General features: G+C 35.1%; 1 long non-coding RNA gene across 1 annotated transcript; it reads right to left on the reverse strand.

The window, feature by feature from the left end:
* Positions 1-8,305: 8,305 nt before the first annotated feature.
* On the reverse strand, positions 8,306-14,669 carry LOC134243190 (uncharacterized). Its single transcript, XR_009986992.1, has 3 exons — positions 14,621-14,669; positions 11,459-11,610; positions 8,306-8,423 (listed from the first exon to the last, which is right to left on the reverse strand). It is a non-coding gene; the product is annotated as an uncharacterized LOC134243190 (long non-coding RNA).
* Positions 14,670-22,262: the final 7,593 nt, after the last annotated feature.

The following is a 22,262-nucleotide window of genomic DNA, read 5'->3' on the forward strand; positions in this document are numbered from 1 at the left end:
AATTGCTCCTTCTAAATCTTCATTATCAGCATAATCAATAATATCTTGAATCAGTCTATTTGCATCACTTATGTTTCTGCCTTTAACCAATCCTTTTTGGTCTGGGTTCACTGAATTAATTTCGGTAGAACTTTTTTTAATCTCTCGGCGAGTATTTTAGCTATAATTTTATAATCATTGTTCAGCATTGTTAAAGGTCTCCAATTTTTTATGTCTTCTCTTTCATTCCCTTTATGTATTAATGAAATGACTCCTTTTGTTTGCGAGTCACAAAGTGTGGCCCTATGAAAAATGTGTTTTATAACTTTTGAAAATTCATTTTTAATTATATCCCAGTATATCTGATAAAAAGTTGATAAAATCCTATTCCCTCCAATCCTTGTTATCACTATACTTTGGTTATAAAGTGAGGGGGCCAACCATCCTATCAATGAACATTTACTATAGTAAAGGTTATGTTGGGGAAAAAAGTGGGGGGGGGGGGCAGGCCCCCCCCTGGCCCCTCCGGATGCTACGTCCCTGTATCTGTTGCGTATTCCTCCACCTATCACATCCGAGGATTGAATGGAGCGTAGCGGAGTCAGCCGAGGATTGCCGATAATCATTGCTAAATCATCGTATAGACCTAAAAAACAGCAATAATTGTAGAATAGACCGCGGGGGTGTGTCTATATCGAGCGATCTGATTGGCTGATTTAACCTGTGACGCAATATCTACCATTTAATTATAGCTGAGGTAGACGTTCACTACGAAGAAATTCAATTTATAGTACAACCTTATCAATTTTAAGTTTACTTTTAAAATCTCCTAAACAACCCAATATATTTTTTATATGTCAATAGTGATAAGAGTTTTGATTTAAAAGTTCAAGGGTAATTACGATTGATATAATTTTAATGACTGTGGAGCATGTGGAGTGCGCGTGTATATAATTATGCGCTAATTATGAAAATTGTGGAGGTTAAATGAGTAGTCGAAGTGATAATACTTTTTTTTAAATCAATACTTGTAATGACTAGCCTGATATAGCCTTTTTTACACTATCATTATTATACTGCCTTTCTTTTAATCTGTTTTGAATTCACTCTAAAATGGTTTGTCAATTTACTTTGCAATCTAGATAATTATACTGGAAACTCATTTACAAAAGTAATATGATTAAAATTATCAACATATAAACATCACAATTTTTATGTACCCCTACAATGTGTATTATTTTACTTTCTCTTAGGTGCAACTGTCTTAACATCGCCTTGGTAAGAAATTCAGGAAAGTGATCCCAGCATGTGTTGTAAGTGCCATTCGTACCTCATTCCCTTCATCGCAGTACACAGGTTTCCAGTATCCTAAGGACTACTGAGAGTTACATGTATTAAAGACAAAAAAGTGACAAAGAGTAACAATGATTTTATCTTGTTTAAAAACAATATAAACTGTAATTGACAATAACTTTGTTGTAGAAACTTATACATGCCACATTTATAAAATGTCAAAAAGCAGCAGCTGTTTAATATGACAATAAATTTGTTGTAGAAACTTATACATGCCACATTTATAAAATGTCAAAAAGCAGCAGCTGTTTAATATTGTATAATAAATATTAAAAAAAACAATCATATTATTGTACTGTAAAATGACATGTCTTACTGATGACTACAGTCAGATGTTCAAGGAATGGCAATTCATTTACATGCCAAAGCAAAGAAGATTATTAAATGAAATTGTTTGACAAATAAATTATTTGAAAACGGAATTAGAGGTTTGTGATACTATCACTGACATCAGTCTCTTCATTGCTTACAAGCAGCTTCACCGGTTAAAACGTGTCCGGTATCTTCTGACTGCTTCACCTTTATCCACTCGGATACCAAAAGCAGCCATTGGTGGTGGGCATTCCTGACGAAATGTCTCTTGAGCTACCTCATACGAGGGATGTCTTCTCCTTAGGTCGAAGGCTTCCTCCATTAATCTTTGTACATACTCTAAAAAATTAAAAAAGCTAAATTTACTATTAAGAAAACTTACTCAATTCACTCTTTATGTTATTTTTTATAAGGATTTTTTGTAATTCATCTGAGTTATTTAGATTTTACTTTATAATGACAGCTTTTATTTCCTTAATACCAATGGTATTTCCTTAGACATTCCATGACCATATGAACATGTTTCACAGCTTTCAGGGTCTGATCACCTTTATTTGCCACTTTACAGTATCGGTCATATATATATATATATATATATATATATATATATATATATATATATATATATATATATATATATATATACATATTGGCTACAGAATGTGTCTAGATTTAGGGATTGAAAGGTAATTGATTGACTAATGCTAGAAAGGGGAGAAATTCTCCATAGAAGTGCGCAAAAAATATTGCGCCGTAAATTGCACCTTTTTTGCATTACGGGATCTGCATGCAGCGTTATGGTCAAAGACAAGTATATAAAACCATAACGCTACAGATCTGCAGATACAGTGTTTCACAAAAACATCTTTTTGATATATTTTATGCCCCCGTAAACGAAGTTTCGGTGGTATATAGTTTTTGCCCTTCCGTCTAGCTGTCTGTCTGTTTGTCCGCAAAAAACATTAACCTTGCCCTTAACTTTTGATTTAGTGGAGCTATGACTTTCATATTTCACATGTGTATTCCTTGTAACAAGACCTTTCTTTGGGTACCACCAAATTTGACCTTGGAGTTTGACCCACTTTTGCACACAAATTCTAAACTTTTACTTTGGCCATTTCTTTTGAACAGAAGATACCAGGACATTTATACTTCACATATATATTTTTTGTGGAAAGACATTTCATTGAATACTAACAACCTTGACATTTTGACCTTGACCTCGGAGATTTACGTACTAGTTAAAAACTTTAACCTTGGCCATAACCTTTGAACGGTAAGGGTTAGGGCTTTCATACTTCACATTTATAATTCTTGTGAAAATACCCTTCATTGGATACCAAGTACGTTGACCCTTTGACCTTGACTTTGGAATTTGACCTACTTTTGAAAAGCAAACATTGACAATAACTTTTAAAGGGTCAGGTTAGTGATTCTACACTTTACATATTTAATTCTTTTGACAAAACCTTTCATTTCATAGCAAGACCTTTGACCCTTTGACCTTGGAGTTTGACCTACTTTTAAAATTTTTTAACCTTGGTAATAACTTCTGAAAGGTTAGGGCTAGGGCTTCCAAACTTATTTATTTATTCTATGTGGCAAGACCTTTTATGGGATACCAATAACCTTGACTTTTTAACCTTGACTTTAAAGATTTCCAGACTTATGAAAAAACATCAACCTTAGCCATATTTTTTTTAATTTAAGGGCTAGAGGTTAGAACTTCACATATGTAATCCTTGTGACAAGACTTTTCAATAAATAACAATAACCTTGACCTTCTGGCCTTGATCTTAGAGTTTAACCTACTTTTAAAATCTGTTTAACCTTGGATATAATTTTTAATGGTTAGGGCTAGAGCTTCCCTATTCACATATGTATTCTTTGTGGCAAGACCTTTCATTGGATACGAATAACCTTGACCTTCTTACCCTGATCTTAAAGATATCTGTACTTATGAAAAAAACTTTAACCTGGCCATAACTTGGGAACAGATGGTGATAGGGCCGAACAGATGGTGATAGGGCCTTCATATTTTACAATTGTATTTCCACTTAGGAGACCCTACTTTGGGTACAAATATAAAATATTTACATTCAAGACAAGTTTAATCCTCACTATGTTGCCATACGGGGGCATCAGTGTTTCACAAACACATCTTGTTTATTACATGAAATTCATTGATTAAAATTACCGAGAAAAATTGCATACATTATATAATACATGTACATAGAAAATGAGAGAATGAAAGAATCAGATTTCCACTTTGACTTTCATTTTTTCGAGAAAAAGTTAAAGATATGAAAATTTGATTATGATTGGGCCACGACCATGGAGAAAGAAGACAGGAGACAAGAGTAATTTGATTGAAAACATCATGAAAAGGAGGTAGAAATATTTAAAAATAAATGTTACTTTCAGAAACACAGTAAATGTCAATCTTTTAAGTATTGTAAGGCTGTAAATAGCTTGCATTTTATAAAAGTAAGCATAGTCTTATTTTTGTAACATTTGTAAATAATGCTAATTTGGGGAAAAAAAATCATTTTTAAGAGTAAATATTATATTTATTACTGGAGGAAAAGAAAAGACAAGACCTGGTGGAAATAATCTCTGAAGCAAGAGCAGGTAAAATGTGAAATTTATTTATCGGTGTTTTTTTTTTTAAAGGGAGGGGGTCTGATTATTTTGATGATAGATAATTTTATTGTTTTTCCTATAAAGATAACTGTATTAATTATTTTAGAAAAAAAAGAAAGAAAAGCAAAAGCATCAAGAAAAACTCAGAAAAGTCCACAACGTGAAACAGGTAGTAAAAATGATTTTTTTAAAAAAATAAAGTGCAACTAATAAAATAATTACCTACCTATAGTTATACGAAAACAGTAAATATGGAGTTATTTCTTAAGACAAAAAATCAACAGAAAATGCATTCAACAACTTTTGACAAAAGTGCTTGAGGAGATATCTGCAAGTCAAAGGAAAACTTTAAGAATAAATTCAGGACAAGGGGCTTTTTGAACAGATTCTGATAAATGAATCAATACTGCTTGTTCAAGAAATAAAGCATGTATACACCTAGGTTTATTGAAATATTTTAGATATTCATTGTAAATACCTTTATATTTACTTTTTAAAAAGTTAAGGTTTTTTATTCAATACAAAATTCTAAGAACGGGAGGGACCTGAGCAGACTGTGAGAAATCTCCACAAAGAGACAAAATGTAATAATTTTGATAAATTAAATTAATAATTATTCATGGATCATAAATATATACATAGCAAAATGTCAGGGACTCCACGCTAGTCTCGCATTTACTCTGCTAAATTAAAACAGCATGGTAAAAGAGAATAGCCTGGTAGGCCTGCTATCTTGTCAAGACATGAAAAAAAAAAAAAAACAAGAGGCCCATGGACCACATCGCTCACCTGAGCACATGGGCTAGCTAAAAACACAAATCAGTATTGAAAAGTTTACTTGTTTGGGTAGGGGGATGTAAATTTTCTATTTATTTGAGAATGTCATTATATCAATAAGGCGTACATGTATAATTATGCCATACTTGAAATGAAGACTTTTAAAGATTTTTCCAAAATACTATATGATATCCCAATGTGACCCCTCGCTACCACCACCCCCGGGGACATCAATTTTTGAATAAATTCAAATCTTCACTACTTGCAGATGCTTACATGTTAATTTGACTAAACAAAAGTTTTCTATTCTGGAGAAGATTTTTTCCTATATATTCTTATGCAAAACTTTGAGCCCTCATTGTGGCCGCAACCTCACCCCTGGGGTCATGATTTAAACAAACTTTAATTTACACTACCTGAGGATGCTTCAACATGAGTTTAATCTTTCCTGGCCCAATGGTTCTTGAGGAAAGATTTTTCCTATACATTACTATGTAAAACTTCAAATTGATTAGCCATTATGGCCCCGCCCTATCCCCGGGGGTCATGATTTGAATAACCTTAAATTTACACTACCCGAAGATGCTCCCACACGAGTTTCATTTTTCCAGGCCCAATGGTTCTTCATCAGAAGATTTTTAAAAGATACCATCAATTTTTCATTAAATCATAATTATCTCCCCTTGGAAGAGGGCTTTGCCCTCCATTTTAATAAACTTGAATCTTCTTCACCCAAGGATACTTTGTGGCAAGTTTGGTTGAAATTGGCACATTGGTTCGAAAATGTAAAGGATGACTGCACTTAAGGAAATTTAGAAATTGCGACATAATTAATTTTGGGTATTTTTCTTTTAATCGTGAAAATGACCAATGTCTTAACCGTAACTTTGTGTAATTACGTTAATTAAAAGTTCGTATTCACGAAGTTCGAAGTCGTTTTTATATGGAGGGGTCATCGCATATTTTGGAATCTCCATAGGATAATGAGTACGCCCACCTTTTTATAGACTTAATACAGAGTCAGCGCATGTTTGTCTATTGTTCTCCTTTTTATGGTAGTTGTATATTTATATATATTACCTCATATTTAAAGGAGATCAATAGACAAACATGCGATCATGGTTAAAAAGAGAAGAAACTTTTTCTTCGTGTGTTCACTTTCTCTATAGTAAAAAGGCCATTTTGACCACGTTGTTACCTGTTGAATATTATAATTAACCACGTGATTTTTATACCCAGGTAACTCTGTGAATACTAAAATTCCATCACGTGACATGTTAGGAAACACGCATTCTGCTGGGCGATTGTGATTGTCCATTTCTGTTTTAATACATTCCCATCGAGCCACGGGCTATTCTTTTTTCTTAGATATCTATAACATTATTCTAATATTTATCTCAAAAGCGTTTCATTTTACTATATTTATATATTTTTGAGTGTATTATATGTCTCTACATGTTCGTAGTCTACGAGTAAAAAGGGATTTATTTATTGTGTTTTGAACCATTGCTTAACATGAACACCCAAAATAAAATCAAGTAAATAAAAATGAATTCATACTGTCCTCAGCATGCTAATTTATGGGGAAAAGTTATTATTAAAGAAACTTAAGGAAAAACAAAGTTCGTATTACTGTTGTCAGCGGGTCTCGATCCCAGAACTCAATAATATTGATTCTGTGCATTACCGACTGAGCTAGTCGGTATTTGTATTCAAACATGCGAATTGTTGACATCAGCCATTGCAGTTGATTATCAATGGCTACTTCTCACCGGTCGATGTTATTTGTTATTAGTTATATACTTTATTTGAAAACTAAAAAAATACTAGTGACAAACATAAGACGAGAGAGAGAGAGAGAGAGAGAGAGAGAGAGAGAGAGAGAGAGAGAGAAATGCACTAAATATAAATACAGTAACTATTCTAATTTCAGACCACTCATTACAATATTAGCTCCACCTCTTAGGCATATTTATAAAATCTTATCTTCAATCAAGGGCAGATAAGTCTAAGAAGAAGGTATGTTTTAGCTTTAATTGCGCCCTAAAAATGTAATGACATCAAAAGATTTTGAAACTGGCTTAAATATTAGTTAAATAAATGACTCTGATAAATCAGGAAAGAATATGGCATGAAGGTTTACCATTCTGCAAATATGACGTCATTAATGTGAAGCATTTCTCTATTTTCAACAGAAAAAGCCTCAAAATGGCACATTTTAAGGGTGATTTTTCTTTAGAAAACAGTGTCCACAGCCGTCGCCCACATTAATTTTTTGATATTTTGTGCATAATTCAATAACAAATCACATATCTCAAGATCTTTGTGGGCGATGCCTATGGACAATGTTATCTGAAAGAAAATTCCATTGAAAATTGGTGTCTTCTGCAACTTTTTAAGAAAATACGGGAAAATGCACATGTTCATAACGTCATAATTAGCATTTAAAATCACATGTGAGAAAAATGACTTGTATGATTTTTCTGCATTGGATTTCAATTATTTAAAAAGCACGAGTTTTCAATTATTACACCAGTTTCATTTTTTAGAAAATCACAGGGCAAAATTTGTATGGAAACCATAGCTTCTTCTTTCCCAATAAAGAAGAAAACAACAAATTATTTTGTTGCGTTAACGCAGTTTATAACCAATTTGACATCGCATTTTATTTGGAAATAGACCAAACTCTATAACAAATGACTTAAGGCAAAAATAAATGTGACAACAGAGATTGAAATTGACAAAAAAACGGCGTTAAGTGCAGTCATCCTTTCCTGACCGGGTATTTTTAAATTGTTGGATGATGAAAATTGAGGTACTGTAAAATTACCTATTTTTATGGGTTCAAATTTTCGATGTTTAAGGAAAATTTTGGGATTTGATTTCGTGGATGGAGAATTGTTGACAGAATACAATGTAGTTCTGAAATATAACATCTAAAATTTTATGATGGACATGAATTCGTGGATCTATTGATACTTCGAAAACAACTAAAATTTGTAATTTCTCTTATATTGCAAGTCATTTATATTTAATTGATCTTGTTAATATCATGCAAAATAAAAGTTTCAGAGTGAAGTTTCAACGTTAATCAATGTATTTAATTGCCATAACAGCACATAAAAATGAAATATAGGGTAATCAACACAGCCACCTTTATTGATTATGTGCATATATATGTACACGATATATACATGAACCCATCACAAGTATATATCACTATTAAATGAACTAATTAAAATAAGAGCAATAAAATTTATTCATTATTTTTTATAACAGATTACCAAAAACTATCATAAATAGTTCTAGCAGTTCAGGTCAATGTCATCGGATCACTTCTTTCCACAATGTTTTGACCACTGAAAAAAAGATATTTTTGATCATGCATATCTATACCTAAATGAACATGTATATAAAATCCTATTTTTTTTCTTTCTCATGAAAGGGAAACTTAAGGGGCTTACATGTATCATTATTATACACTTAGCATGCTTACTTTGGTTACTCAATACCCAGAGGTAGATCAGAGTAACAAAAAGAAAATGTATTTCCACTAATTAACCAGTTGTACACCCCATCTCACAGGAACCACTGACCCTGGGGCCACGTAATTCATAATTTTATCATGAATTTTATTTCATCATAAATTAATGATTAATATCAAAATAGGGATTTCAAAGTATTAATTAATTTTCAGATTATGTAACCCCCTCCTCTAAAAACCTCTCACCCAGGGGCCCGGAAATTAACCATTTTGGCTTTCTTCATCATAAATATGTATTTAGATCATTGGCATAATACCCAGGAGCAAAGGGAAAGAATTTCAAGCAATTAATGCATTTTCATTATATAAACATTAGACCCCTTCCCTAACACAAGAAGCCCTGACCCAGGGGCCATGAAATTCACGATTTTGGAAGAGGCAGCCTCATTCAACATAACTATGGTTGGTGTATTTAATGTCCATGAGAAGAAAAGAAGAATTTCAAAGAATTTATACATTTTCACTATATAATTTATTTAGCCCCGCCCTAGCACAAGAACCTTCTTCTAAATCGACAATTTACGATATCGGACCCTTCTTTAATCCCTTGCATCAGCATTTCTTTTTTAATGTGAATGGCTGTTTCTTCTTTTCTCTTCCATCCTGCAGAGTTTCCGATTTAGTAAGTTTTGTATTTCACCATCTGCACTGTATTTTATGCTATGGTACAAAATAATTTAAGCAAGCAATGTGGCTAGGAAAAAAGCATAATCAGTTTAAAATTAAAAAGTTGAAACCAACCCAATAGAGGTTCCATACAATCCTTAAAAGGGAGAGGTTATGATCTGAACAAACTTGAATCTACACTAAATAAGGATGCTTGCATATTTCTTTGACTACCTGTGACTTTATTGCCCTTTACATTTGAACTTACATTGTGGCCCCGCCCTACCCCAATGGGTCAAGACTTGAACAAAATTGAATCTCCAATACAATCTACATGAAAATGCTTCCATATTAGAAAAATTAATCATTGCTTTGCTATTTTGTAAAGAAGATTTTTCTACGTTTCTATGTAAAATTCGGATTCCATGTTATGGCCCCGCCCTACCCCCAGGGGTCATGATTTGAACAAAATTGAATCTACATTACCTGAAGCTGCTTCCATAAAAATTTGATCATTCATGCCTTTGCTATTCCATGCAGAGAAGATTTTTAAAGAATTTTCCTATACATTTCTATGTAAAACTAATCGGCCATTGTGGCCCCGCCCTACCCCAGGGGTTATGCTTTGTACAAACTTGAATCTCCACTATCTGAAGCTGCTTCCATAAAAACATGATCATTCATGCCTTTGCTATTCCAGAGAAAATTTTTAAAGAATTTTCCTAATAGATATATTTCTATGTAAAACTTTGATCGGCCATTGTGGCCCCGCCCTACCCCCAGGGGTCATGATTTGAATTAATCTGAATCTACACTACCTGAGAATGCTTCCATATAAATATGATCATTAATACCTTTGCTAACTTTTGAGAAGAAGATTTTTAACAAATTTTCCTATATATTTCTGTGTAAAACTTTGATCGGCCATTGTGGCTCCACCCTACCCTTGTGGGGTCATGATTTACACAAATCTGAATCTGCACTACCTAAGGATGCTTCCCTCAAGGTTTCAACATTTCCTGCCCGCGTGGCGCAATGGTTAGAGCGTCTGCTCTAGAGTCGCGAAGTAAAGAGTCAATCCTTACGTCGCGGGTTCGAATCCCACTGCGGGACGTGGAGGACGGTCCTTCGGACGAGACCGTATAAACCGAGGCCCCGTGTCGCAGTAGGTGCTGGCACGAAAATTAAAGATCCCTCCCTGTTCAAAGGCCCTGAGTGCCGAGCATAGGACAAAATTTGCAGCTCTCTATCAGCAAATGGTGGCGTCTTCGTGAAAAATTCTCGAGAGGGACGTTAAACAATATACAATCAATCAATCAACATTTCCTGGTACAGTGGTTCCTGAGAAGAAGATTTTTAAAGAATTTTCCTATATATTTTTATTTAAAACTTGGATCGGCCATTGTGGCCCCACCATACCCTTGAGGGTCATGATTTGAACAAACTAGAATCTACACTACCTGGGGATGCTTCATCTTTCCTGGCACAGTGGTTCTTGAGAAGATTTTTAAAACATACCATAAAATTTTCACTACCAGTATTTCAGAATTGTCTCCCCGTGAACAAACTTGAATCCCCTTCATCTAAGGATACTTTGTGCCAAGTTTGGTTGAAATTGGCCCAGTGGTTCTTGTGAAGAAGTCGAAAATGGGAAAAGTTAACGACAACAACGACGACGACTACGTTCGACTCCGTCGACAGACAACGGACAAATTTTGATCAGAAAAGCTCCCTTGAGCCTTCGGCTCAGGTGAGCTAAATAGGAGAGAAATACACTCCGCGTGGCGCAGTGGTTACAGCGACTGCTCTAAGAGTCGCAAAGTAAGCAGTTGATCCTTTAGTCGCGGGTTCGAATCCCACCCTGGGACGTGAAGTCCGGACAAAAATTTGCAGCTCTCCACTGGAATGCGGTGGCGTCTCCATATGCAAGAAAAACTCTCGAGTGAAAATAAACACGTGGATTAAGCGTAGTTCTTTTGGACTCTTCCAAAGATTTAGATAATGCTATGGCTCATAAAACCCTCTGCTCACCCATATAGAATGTATTATGTAAGTGAAATACAATTAGAGCATATATCTTGCGGGGCAACATTGGACAGAAGAGACACTTCATCTTGACAAATTTAATTTATACACATTTATATATTTTAGTGTTACTGGGATCTCTCATATCAGAGTATATCGATGAACCGAAGTATAAACAAAATTTTAACCCTTATAAGATCGACTAAAGATGGTACTTACCGGACAACTCGTTTTTCTTCTGCTGCATTTGTTTTATGTTTTATTGTTATTTTCAACTTCTCCTTTCTAGATCTCCACCAACCACCTTCCACAGGCATTGCCAGCAAATCCAAGGATACAAAAATCAAAACAAAGACAAATACACCTGAAAACTGATTAATAACTTTTTATATTTAGAGCCATAAATAAGTTCTTCCATCATTTATAATTCTGTACATCAACTAGAGGTGCTGTGAGCAATGATTCCACTTAATGATACCCCCGTTAATAGATGAAAAACCCCGATAAGTAAGAAAAATTGTTATACTGTGAATAGTTGAATTATTAGATCATAAACTCCGGTAGAGTTAGAGAAAATTTCATCCCCTGAGAACCCTACGCAGGGGTACAGTACACATTACAATACCCTCCCACTTTTCAAGCGGGGGCTATAACTAGAGGTATTGTGAGCTTACTAAATGATACCTCCGCCTCCCATGGCAAAGTCCACGTTTTGCTTTGTGAAACCCTAAATTAGTGTCAGATCAGAAAGTAAAATAGGAAGTGTGTAATTGCATTATGTCATCATAAAGAATTTAATTTTTACTCAGTGGTATAGGAGTTGCGGATAAGAATGGGACCCTTTAATGTATAGAGAGAGTGTGACGCTGTCCATGTTTTGTTATGGGAAACCCAAAATAAGGTTTCGGATCAAAATTTAAAATAGGATGTGCACGATGGCACTTTGAACAAAGATTCTGTGAACGTCCCATTAAAATTCATTCAGAGGTATATAGGGAGTTGTGGATAAGAGGTGGGTACCCAAAGCGAAACAGACGGACGGACATCCTGATCACTCTATAGCCTTTCAGTTTTCAAACGGATGGTATAATAATTTTAAAGGTTACTTGAATTATTTCTTTAATCTATATGCGTGAACATTTTCATCGTTCTCCCCTGATACCGCTGCACCAATTTGCGTACAAATTGCAAATTTACTATTAAAATTTTTTGGGAAATAGCAAACAAAATTTTGTGATATTCATGGAGCCCCCTGGATTTGGGGGTTCGAAAATAAATCTATGGCAAGCCAAATTCACAAAATTGAGATAAACTTAGTTTCACATTTGATAAACTAGGTTTATCGACTGTAAACTAAAGTTTACAAACCGTAAACTATAGTTAACGATTCGTTAAGTATAGTTTTCATCTGTAAAACTATATTTAACGGTTGTTAACTATAGTTTACGAATGATAATCTAAGTTTATCTGTCTGTAATAAGCGTTAACAATAGATTTTGTTGATAAACATAGATTCACGTTTGTAAAGTATAGTTTACAATCGTGAAACTATATTTATCAGATCGTTAACTAAAGTTAACGGTTTGTAAACTATAGTTTACAAATCAGATGTAATCAGATAATCTATGTTTTGCAATTGCAAATGATAGTTTTCAGTGTTAAGTATAGTTTACGGTTGTGAAACATAGATTATCGCGTTAACTATGGTTTACGGATGTAAAATATAGATTAACGTTGTTAACTATAGTTTACAGTCCGTAAACTATAGTTTACAACCGATAAACCTAGTTTATCGATTGTGAAACTATGAAACTATGATGAAACTCATTTTTGTGAATTTGGCGTGCCATATAAAACCATAAAAAATTACTAGCCTTACTAGTAATGTAATTTATATCCAAACTTTTGTCATACATTCTGTATATGCAATAATCAATTATCCCTCTCCCTAAAGTGTGAAAATTATGGCCCCTAGCTCGATAAGTGGTGATACAGAGAAAAAAAAACCCAGAGGCTTCCATTCCGAGGTCTTTACTGCAACAGGAAATTTGAGTCCCAATGAAAATCTTAAAAGGTATTCAAGGAATAAATAAATAGTTTACAATAAAGAAGCTCGACCAGAAACATTTGAAACGATTTAATTAACCAGAGAAAAGTATCTTAAAGCAAACGATGTTATTTTAAAGTAGGATGATAATCAATGATACATGTATCTTCAGGAAATATGAGCCTGAAGAGGGGGTGCCTGAAAATGAGTTAGGTACCTTTTGGTAAAATTAAGTAGGGGGTACCCCGAATACGAAACAAGCGCCTGTGGAGCGTTTGCTCTAGAGTCGAGGATTAATTGGCTGATCCTTACATACGTCCAAAGTTCGAATTCCACTGCGGAATGATGTTAAACCGGTATAAACTTGGGTTCCGTAAGCATTTAGTGATGACATGAAAAAAAATCCGTCAAGGCTCAATGACCTTGAGTGCCTGGTAAAGGTCTGGATTTTTAGTCCTCCACTCTGCAAGAAGTGGCTTCTCCATATGAGTGAACAATTCTTTAGATGGATCTTAAACAACAAAGAAACATAAATGCAGGTTTTCGGTTAATTCTCTCACTACGTTGTATTTCTAGTCAGTGCATATAATGTTTATATTCATCAATTGACGTCTTGATGAGTGGTGCAAACCAGATACGGTTTCTTGATTGTATGTTTTTTTTTCTGTCTGGGATAATTTTTTATACTCACATCGAGAGGTCACCATGTACCGGTGTTCCACATTTAGAACTTTACTCGGCACTGAATAGCAATGAGGGTTCTTTATCGTACCAATGCCTACCGTGACACAAGACCTCGGTTTTTAAGGTCTCATCCGAAGGTCACGTAACTCCCACTTCAAAGTTGCGAGCATTTTAAATATTTTTATAGATTTGGGTCAAGTCACGGCCGAGATTTGAATCCACGTTTTTTTTTTTTAAATCTTTCTTAGTGCCGTTTGAAGCCGTTCACAGGAATTTTGCGATTCAAATGATTTGAACTTCTTTTAGGAAACTTAAATATCGATCAATCAAGCCTCGTCTTCAGCAGTTAGGAAAGTTTAGATATAGAATCAACACAACCTTGACCTAAGAGATGGTGTATTTTGATCCAACAAAATTTTCTTAATGCTATATAGTATTTCAATTCATTTTCAAAGAGCGTATGCAAAGAATATTAATTTTAAACAAAGTTATAAAATTCACGTAACGTTAGACCCATTGAAAATATTTTTAAAAATATCATCCTTAAGGAAAAATTAAATGATACAGTTTATTTTAATTGTAAAATAATTTTCCTAAATTAGAAAATTGCAATATTAGACTTCAAAACGTTCTATACTTTTTATACCTACCTTCATGGTTTTGCTTAAACCTACTTCAAAGCGTTTTGTCAGCGTTGAAATATATAGATACAACAATTATAGTGACTCACCATATCATTTTTTAACGACATCCTTTTTGTGGAAATATGATCATAGCAGAGCAGTATTGCGCAGTGGAGTAATATATATTTATATTTTTCTGGTGAATAACCATATTGAACACTTAAAGTCCATAATTGTTTTTTTTTATATTATCCAAATTTGAATAAATAAGACATTGAAAGCAACTATGGCAAGTCAAATGTTGCAATATTCCACTTTTTTTATTTGTATTGTATTATTTTTTATTTGCATTGTAAAATTTTTTATTTATATCGTAAAAAAATCATGTGTACATGTATATTTTTATTTGTATTGAATATTTGCCATTTGTATTGTATAATTTTTTTATTTGTATTGAATTCGAGAGATTTTTATTTGTTTCGTTACAAGGGATATCACTGGTCAATTTTAACCCATATTGTGCATTCTCTATCCAGAGTGTCGTTCCCGCTACACCCTCCGCAACTAGTTGCGCGAGGGGATAATAAGATGGCCGAGTCCATGGAATGATGGCTTTGTATCCTCGAAGTATAATTAGCATTAAAATTACATGTTAACCATTTATCAAGCTTCATGCAATATAAAAAAATATAATATTTTTTTAAAAGCCCCTTCTTTTGGTGAAATTCAGATTAGGTGAATATTTAGCTTCATGACTAATAAGCTTTAACCGGCAGGTGCTTCATTTACATAAAAGGATCCGCATTCTAAAATGATACCTCTTGACAGCATACTGCAACATTTGGTCAATGATATTGATGGTACAGATCCGCTTTGTCCGACCGAAAGAGATATTAACCTTGACCATAAGTTTTTGTTTGTTTGTTGCTTGTCGTCCCTCTCGAGAATGAAACACATGGAGATAACGAACAGTATTCAAGATTAAAAGTCCATTAAACAATACAAAATAGGAAAAGAGCAAACGTGGACCTCCAAAACATCAGAGGAATGATCAAGTGCCATGGAGGAGTGAGCATACCCTGCCGACCGGTCACATCTGCCATGTGCTCTTTGATCGGGAAATAACGGAAAATCCGTGGTAAATTAAGTGTTTACATAATGGACTAATTAGTATGAAAAACGTCAGTCAGCATTTGTCTCATTGATAAAATATATTTGCTGATAAGGGTCATTGTATCGACCATAGAACTTTCGAAATGATGAATTTAAAAAGACTGCTGGAATCCTTGTTTCATCAACTTGTTTGTCAAAAATTCATATGGAGACGCCACCACTTACAATTTTGTCCTATACCTTATGACTTTGAGCAGTGACTACTGCGACACAGGACCTCGGTTAATATGGTTTTATTCGAAGTACAGGTTTCTACGTCCCATACCTGAACCATATTTAGGATCAACTCCTTATTTCGCTACTCTTAAATAGACGCTCTAGACATTGCGCAATGCGGGTTACCCTTACGTTGTAATTGATTAGAGCTATTTTTTCGTATTTCATATGTTCATTCCATTCTTTCAGTACTTTAAATTATTAAATATGACCTCTTGATCTTGGAGTCAAACTTTGGGCCTTAATCTTTAAATTTATTGTTAGAGGACTTTCCCGAAAGTACATACAGTTTTCACACTCCACCTTGACATTTTGAACAAATTTCAAACCTTTGCCATAACTCTAATTGGTGCTAGGAATTTCATTTTTTACGTGTGTTTTTGTTACAATATATTCCATGAAGTACCAATAGTTTTGACCTTGGAATTTGAACTACATGTGTATCTATCATGTCAGTTGTTCCGATACCTGATTAAAGAAAAAGATCATTTATCAATTACAGAAGAGATGTAAAACAATACATTCAATTTTTTTAGTTAAATAAACATAAAACGATTATTTATACTCTAACCGAGAATGTATGATGAATGTGTGAATGAGTGGCATATTTCTATAAAAAATTAAGTCAAGGTGTACCCTATTAATAAAGTGCTAAGGAATTAAATACAATCGTGTACTTAATTATAATATTTTTATTTTAAGATCATATCGTGTAAAAAACTTTCTCTGCGGTTTGACATGGTATTTTTTACAATGAGAATATAAATTCAAATTTACCTTACTTGTCTGTAAATTCACAGATTAATCATGGACGTGGCCAAGGCAGAGAAAAAAGGACACGTGTTCCAATGTACTTTTTTGGGATTTAAAACAAATGAAGAAGTATGCCATAAAACATTATCTCAAGAACCATGTTATCACAGAACTTTATGCAAAGATGACACAAAACAGATTAAAGGTTTAAAGTTTACCTGTGGCAATTTTTTGTCCGCGGTGGAAATAAGTACATTAAATTATAATTGAAACAACATACAACTGCAAGGGGATGCCAGTTAGCAAGAGCAAGCCCCAAGCACACAACATATTTACATTTTATGAGATATTAATGACAAATTATAACAACAATCAACGTTAGATCAACATTTCAACATTATCAACAACTTCATTGTGGTATCAACATCAAATTGTCAATATTTCAATGACTTTCACTTTGTCTTTCATCAACATCAAAATCAACACTTGTATTCACCAATGACAACATATTTACAATCAATTATGACGGGATGCCAACAGCACCGGGTTGATTCGCATGTGTGTCAGCATCCCCCCACAATATGTAATGCTACATTTCAGTAAGTTTTTATTTCCGTCATTCAACTTGAGTGGTTCTTCCGCCACAAGATCGGAAGATATCGCCAACAAGGAGGGGTCCCTTATACGACCATCAGTACTTAGTACTTCATACTGTACAGTGAAACCCCCATGTTGGCAAGAACCACTCAAACTTATTCCACCGCGGACCCCAAATATCATAGAATTTCAACACTTTTTCAGGAATTGTTGCAGGCCATTTTTAAGGTTTTGACAGAATATCTCATTTCCCTCTTTGGAAAGATGAACTCCGTCTACTTTGAATAAATATTCATCCTTATTTTTGAATACGTTATATCGCGACTACCAATGAGTACCTCGCAGTTATCTAACTTACTACCGCTCTTTTGCGGGGGAGTCGAGAAAAGTCTAAATTTCTGGGGGCAAATGACATTGTTTACAGTAGTGACAATCGAATGATTCGAACAATTTAATGCCGAAATCACGATGTTTTGCCAGATATTGAACTCCAAATAGTACATGTAAGTAGTATAAGCCTCCTAGCTAGGTACGGATTCTGATTGGCTGAGAGAAATCACGTGATCAATTTTGATTGGTTGAGGGGATAGGTGGGTCAACTGAGTGCAGCCCCTGGGGGATAGCCGGGTCAACTGAGTGCAGCCCCTGGGGGATAGCTGGGTCAGGAGAGTGCAGATTGGGGGATAGGTGGGTTAATTCATTACATATAGTCCCCCTTAAATACGGGGTGTTTACACTGTGTTAACATTGGTACACTGCTACTACCATTCATAACGTTGCTACTACGATTTTTGGCAACGATTCAAGATTATGACGTCACACTTTTCATTCACATTCTAGACAGCCCTATAACCAGTTCAAACTGGATTTATTGAAAACAAGAACACACACAATAACAAGGTAATTTTATTCACAATGAAAAATACATCCAATTACATTTACTTTTTCTTCTTCTGTGCCTTTTCAAGGATCTGTAATCAATCACTGTGTTATACCCCAAATTTTACAATAAAAATTAAAGACATTACTAAAGTATATACGAGCATTCAGGTAGTAGGCGTGACTTGGGTGGAATAACCTCTTTTTCATGTCCTTGAGCAAATCCTGAAGACAGTCTTCTGAATTTCTGTACCAGTGACTTACATCCAGAATACCAGGAACACCCTCGATTGTCCACTTGTATTCAGGACCACCAGGAACAGCCCATATTGGGTACTTGGATTCAGGACCACCAAATATTCCCTGAATATAGCTGGAGACTAGGTTTCTTCTCTTAGGACAATCTGCAGCATGAATTTGTTTGTTTTGTTTCCAACCATACAATTGGGGTAATTTCTTCTTGATTAGGTGATTCTGTGGAATGAATTTTAAAATTCATGAAATCCTGTATGGCTTCTTCTGTGGTTTTCATCCAAGGTCCCTTCTTGTCAATACCTCCGAATATCTCAATGAACCAACGATGCTCGTTTTCTCTGTCATATTTTCCTCTGCCATATTTTACCTGTGTTCACTTCCTAGTACTCACACAGAATGATCCTTCATGTTCAGCTCTGGTTTATATATATAGCATGGATTTATTTCAGGGTCGTGTGCAAAAGAAATGTACATTTTACCTGCGTTTTCTTATATACCTGTTGCATCATCTATAAAGTGCCGTGTGCAAAAAAACTGAGGGTCGTGTGCAAAAGAAATTTACCTTTTACCTGTGTTTTCTTATATACCTGTTTGCATCCTCTATAAAGTGCCGTGTGAAAAAAAAAAAAAAAACTGAGGGTCGTGTGCAAAAGAAATATACCTTTTACCTGTGTTTTCTTATATACCTGTTTGCATCCTCTATAAAGTGCCGTGTGCAAAAAAAAAGTACGATAAAACTTACCTATGCATTGTGACGTCATCCACTATATAAATACAGGTTTTTCTCCGACTTTCGGCTCATTTTACCCTCAGAGCCATCAGCTGATAGACATGGATTCTACTAGAGAAAAACAGGTACAGTCTCCACGAATTTTGAAACGAAAAAGTACCGAGAGAGAAATAGATTTACCACCTAAACCCATTTCTGAGTATTATCACGAGACTAGCTCAAGGAAAGAGCTCTCCAAAATTTAAAGCGCATGAAAATAGATATATCGTCCATTTCGATGAATTTGCAGAAGAAGAAGAAAACACAGGATTCGTTCGGCGATTATTCAGAAACATGTTACAAGACTTCAAATCTGAAATGCAATGTAATCCTAACGATTACCTCCGCCTGAACCTTCATCACCATTCCTGGAATCAGACATTTCGTACGAGTTTACGCAATGTAAAGATTTAAACGAAGACGTCATTTTTAAAAAAAATACAAGACGTGCAACAATCCAAAAAGGAGTTCAAACTGGGCGACGGCTCCACGGAATTCGATATGTTACACATCGAGAATCCCGAGGGAAGTGGTGGAGACAGAACCAAACATCTACAAGTGGATAAAGGAACTTTCAAGAAAAATAAACAATTCATCGTTCGGATCGTCAATCCCCTTGATAAATTTTGTTTGGCTAGAGCCATCGTCGTCACTCGATTACACAGTCAAAAACCCCAACATCCAGACCCGGAATGGGAAAAACGTTGGCTCCGTATGCGGAAAGGAGATAGACAATCCTTGGACCCGAAGAACGAAGCCATAGCCCTCATGGAACAAGCCGGATGTGATATCACTCAAGCTTGTGGAGCCCTAGAGTGGCCGAAATTACAACAGGTGTTAGCTCCTCAGTATCGACTGAAAATATTTCAGTTCAAATCTACCTCCACTAAACTCTGTTTAGAGCGCATCTTCAAAGGCTGGGGAGATGGAACTTGTTTGAACATTTTGTTAGACGACCGTCATTACGATGCCATCATATCGATGCCGGGAGTGACGGGGAACCAATATTACTGTGATCATTGCGACGTGGGGTACACTAAATTCACAGACCATCGGTCCAAGTGCCCTCATCGCTGTACCTATTGTTTAGGACCACACCCTCTATGTCCCGATGAAGGGATCGAGATTAAATGCCAGGAATGCCAAGGAATGTTTAAGAACAGGACCTGCTACGAAAATCATTTAAGACCTCATAGTAAGAAAACCACCACTACTGTCTGCAATTTAATGGGGCTATGCGAGAAGTGTCAGTCCTGGATACCTAAGAAATTATTACCTCATCACAAATGCGGAGATCAGAAACAGTGTAAGATCTGTAAGAAAATCGTCGATGCCGATCATCGGTGCTACGTACAACTGAAGCCCAAGAAGAAGAAGAAGGGAGAAGACACCTTAGAGTTTTACATTTATTTCGATTTCGAATGCACTCAGGAATCGGGCATTCACGTTCCTAATCTATGTGTGGCACATCGCGTCTGTCAACATTGCGATGACTTACCCATAGACCAACCCTGTCCTCATTGTCAACACATGGGACCCCGTCAGCACCTATTTCAAGGACCAGACACCTTAAAGAAGTTCATGGAGTGGTTATTTCAACCCACTACAGGTACTAAGAATTCCACTTTAGTACACGACGAGGCCATCGTCATCGCCCATAACTTCAAAGGATACGACGAACAATTTATTTTGAATCACCTGGTGCATTCCTCTTGCCTGAAACCTAACGTGATCATGAACGGCAGTAAGATCTTGTACATGGAAATATCTGGACTCAAATTCATCGACTCGTATAGTTTCTTAACCTTTCCTTTGGCCAAGATGACCTTTAATTGAAAACAACAATTTTGACCTTTGACCTAGGAGATTGTTGTACTTAAGAAAAACTTTAACCTTGGTCATAACTTTTGAACGGTAATGACTAGGGCTTTCATATTTCAAATGTGTAATCCATGTGACAAGACCTTTCATTGGATATCAAGAACCTTTGACCTTGGAGTTTGACCTTTTTACAAACTTTAACCTAGCTTGGTCATAACTTTTGAACGGTTAGGGCCAGCGCTTTAATACTTCCCATATGTAATCTGTGAGACAAGGCCTTTCGTTAGAAACCAACAGCCTTTACCCTTTGACCTTGACTCCAGAGTTTGTCTAACTTTAAAAATATTAACCATGGTCATAACCTTTGAATAGGTGATGCTAGTGTTTTATTTTTCACATTTGTATTTCTTGTGAAAATGGCCTTACTTTAGGTACCAACATATTTGATCTGCATTTTAGAAAGCTTAACCTACGCTATTTTGCCATACGGGGGCATCAGTGTTTCACAGACACATCTTGTTATGTTCCCCAAACGGAGTTTGGGAACATATTGTTTTTACTCTGTTTCTTATTATTATTATTAAGGTCTTCCGTTTCAGACGGAAGACCTTATAGTGATTCTACTGTTTCTTTTTCTTTTTATTATTTTTTTTTTCCCTTTTTGTTTTCGACGATTTCTCAGAGATGACTGGACGGATTCTAATGAAATTTTCAGAGATAATAGAAAATAAAAATATGTTTCAGATGGAGTTTTCAGTTTTTCAAAATTCACTTCCGGTCGTCAGATATGGCCGATTTCCGCCTTTTTCAAAAAAGTTTTGTCCGAGTCATATCTCAGAAACGGCTAGAGATTAAGACATCAAACTTATATGAGTAATAGATCTTGATAAGTAGGCAAAAACCAATCGGGTTAAGATTGTCCGCCGTCTCTTCCGGTCGTCACAGGAAGTGATCAAAAAAATCAAAAAATTCAACTTTTTCGTTTTTGAAACTTTTTTGCATCATATTATAGTATCTTATTTGTAGTATCGAAATGTGTCAGTCCCACCGGAAATGAAAACGACAACTTCCGGTTATTAGAGAAAAACTGCATAATTTGAGTATTTTTCTTTCCCATAAATATTTCTTATAGATAAAGTATTTTTAATGATTTTTGGATATGTTATTCAGACTGCAAATGACTACAGTAACGTCAAATATCTTTGT

Source organism: Saccostrea cucullata, unplaced genomic scaffold (genome assembly GCF_032062105.1).
Source record: "Saccostrea cucullata isolate Sc308-1 unplaced genomic scaffold, CSIRO_AGI_Scuc_v1 ctg2461, whole genome shotgun sequence".
NCBI lineage: Eukaryota > Metazoa > Mollusca > Bivalvia > Ostreida > Ostreidae > Saccostrea > Saccostrea cuccullata.